Source organism: Pteropus medius, unplaced genomic scaffold, assembly GCF_902729225.1.
Source record: "Pteropus medius unplaced genomic scaffold, Ma_sr-lr_union100, whole genome shotgun sequence".
In the NCBI taxonomy this organism is placed as follows: Eukaryota; Metazoa; Chordata; class Mammalia; order Chiroptera; family Pteropodidae; genus Pteropus; species Pteropus medius.
In genome coordinates this window covers 558,428-561,832 of record NW_024349803.1, presented here as the reverse complement: position 1 = coordinate 561,832, position 3,405 = coordinate 558,428, and positions in this window count along the sequence as shown.

The window sequence follows — 3,405 nt, the reverse complement described above, 5'->3', positions numbered from 1 at the left end:
CTCCCGGGCTCACCTATAGCCGCGCAGCCCGGGCACCGCTCCAGCCAATCAGCTTGCGCGGGGATGGCCCGGAACTCGGCAGGGGGCAAGGGCAGCCCGGAGAGGCAGCCCAGGGCCCCCTGGGCCTGTACCAAGGTCCGCAACAAGGGGGTGGGGGGCAGCTGCCCCGGGACCGTACCATTAGTCCCCGCGGGAAGAAAAGTCTGTAAACTTCACAGTCCCATTTCGGTGTTGGGATCGTGCTTGGAGATCAGAGGCCAACTTTGAACAATTTTACAGAGAATCCTCTGAGGCCAAAGCGGGTTGGGTTAGGGGGAGTGACTTGCACAAGGTCATTCAGCTAATGAAAGGGCTGAACTTGGGTTAGAACTCATGTATGGAGGAGGGAGAAATAAACTGCTGAAGGAAATGAAAGTGCTGTAGACCAGGTACTGTGCAATCTCTTTACTAAATGTATCTCAGTTATTCCTCACAACAGTTTTAGAGGAGGGCTTCTTATCCTTATTTTATAGATAAATATATTGAAGTTGAGACCTCTGTGTCTTGCTCAGAGTCACACAACTAGTAATTAAATTTAATTTTCAATTGTCCACATATTTTGAATGCCTACTATGCATCAGAGACACTAACGAAATGGCAGAACCCAGTCTTCCTTACAAATCTACCTTCCTGATGTAGTCGCCCAGGAGGACTAAAGAGTGCCTTTAGACAGAAAATAACTAATTGTTTCCTGATCCTGGAGCAGAGTTTCTCAAGCTGTTGAAGCTATTGACATTTTGGGCTGGTTAATTATTGTAAGGGGGCTATTCTGTGCACTGTAGGATGTTTAGCAGCATTCTTGGCCTCTACTCATTAGATGCCAGTGGTGCCTTACTCACACCCTAGTTGAGACAACCAAAATCGGCTCCAGACACTGCCAGTCTCCAGGGCCATGGGGGAGGGGATTGGAGGGAGTGTAAATTGCCTCTCCTCCTCCCCACTCTACTCTTGAGAACCACTGCACTAGATCAGTCATCCACTGGTCATTATTGAAAGCTAAAAGACTGAAAAACACTGTGATGGGCCAATAAAATAACAATATTAAGATTTAGCGAGTTCTTACTGTATGCCAAGTTAAGTTACTCATGGTCCTATAGTCAATAAGATATATTTTTATGCCTCTTGACAGTTTAAAGAGTGCTTGGGCACTTGTGCTCCTCACTTGGGAACTGCATTTGGGCCATTATAAAAGTAACAGGAAATCTAAGACTAGGTAGTTCTATTGTAGAAACAGCAAAGGGCCAGGGAATAAATCCTATTCCCAGTTCTGTGTTGCTGCTTCCTAGCTAGGAACCTTTCTGGGCCTCCATTTCCCTCTTCGTAAAATGGAGAGGATGAGAATACAAAGATGACCAACTATGGCTGCACGCAGTCTCTAAACCAGGTAATGGGTGTGGCAGCATTTTATAAAATGCAGAACAGAAATCACAAACTCAAATGCCAACAGAGATCAGGCAGGTGATGTAAATGAGTGGATTTATATTATTTATATTACTTTGATTCAGGCACTTCATTTGCATATTTTAAAAATCAAATTCTTTTTCACTTTCTTAAAAAAAAATATTCTCCTATCTTTCTTTAAACACACTGCCATCTTCAGGTAACTTTTTCTCACTTTTTTTTTTTTTTTTTTTGCTTTGTAAATTGCTTTATTGATTTCACATTATGAAAAGAATACATATATATATATTTTTTTTTTTCTTCTGAAAACTAGGTGAAATTGCCCTGCTGGACAGAAACTTTTATACTGAGACAAAACAATATTCGGTTAGAAACTGATAAGAGGAAACACCAAAAGGTTTACAGAAAAGTAAATCACAAAACTACATGCTTGTAGAGCAGAGGCCACATTATTAACCTCAGAGAAAACCTTAGAATTCAAGGTATAAGGCAAAAGTCATAATGATCATCAGGTTCAGGAGTTTAGAAACACATATGATTTCTCATTTGCTGCTCCCTAGTCCTTCCTATGATTCCCATCTGCTGCACTACAATCTTTTCTACATCTTCCACTTCATTATGATCAACATGCCTGTTAGGTATGGCCCATTGGAAATTAGGGACAAGTCGCCTAACCCATCCCAGCCTGACACTTCTTCCATGCTTCTGGCCTTCACCCCCTCCCAAATGGTGTGGTTCCTCTCCATTCTGCATGGGGACCTGGTCTCTGCCTTCATTTTTCTGTTGGGCATTTTCCATATTGAGATATTTTTTACTGCTTGTTTCTCTTTGGAAGCCATTGCTCCTGGGCCTGTCCTTGCTGTCTCCTTTGCCTCCCGATTCCCACCGCCAGTGTTCCACAGCAACACTTGGACTTGCAGACCAGCTCTTCCTCTGCCTCAGCCTCCTACTCTTGGGGCCGCCCCTGGCCCAGAAGCCCTCAGGGCCACTGTGAGCTGATACTCTAATTTTCTCACTTTTTAATGGAAATGTGAGTGCAAGAAAACATTTCATTTTCCTCTTGATTATAAAAACAAGAGTGTGAACATGATGATAAATAGCTACTAACAGTTTCATTGTCTGGGAGCAATGGGGAGAAGAGGGGACTCTGACAAAGAGAAAACTCATGCCCCACCTGAATGGAGTGGCCACTACTCAGCTTCAGAACAAATAAGTCCAGCAGAGCCAAATCTTTTATTTTCTCGAGAGAAGCAAAAATCTGGAGTTTTATGCAAAATCTCCCATTTTATAAACTGCTAACTCAGTCTATTATCAAGACAGCAGTAAGAGCCATCCTTTCAAAATATAAGTCAGATCATGTGAAGGTTCTGCATATAGCCCTATAAAGTATCCTCAACATGGCTCCTGCAAAGGCCACAAGGCCCCAGAGGATCTATCCCTCTCTCTCAAGCAGCCATTACCTCTAGAGCTGACCAAGCAACCTTCTGTCTCAGTCTGTTCCCTCTGTCCCACCACTCCTCCCTCATACCAAGGGGCTCACTCACTCTCCCCCTTCAAAATTTTGCTCAGTCACCTTCTCAATGAGGCCTTCCCAGACCATCCTCTTTAAAAATATTAGCCTCCCCCCAAATGACATTCCTAATTCTCCTTACCCTGCTCTATTTCCCCCTTATCACTTGTCACCTTATAGCATACCATATCATTTACTTCTTTGTGATGCTTATTGTTTGTCTTCCCCTCCCTAGAATGTAAGCTCCACAAGGGCACAAGACCTTATCTACTGTATACAAGCCCAGAACTTGCCTAGCACACAGTAGATGTTCAATAAATATTTGTCAAATGAGTGAATTAACTCAGTGTTTAAAAACATCTTGGCCAAATATAGCCCTTGAATCAGTAGCTGTAAGGAATGCTATTGCCCTTATATAATGGGAGGGGGAAGGTTCTAGGACACACCTTAGGAAT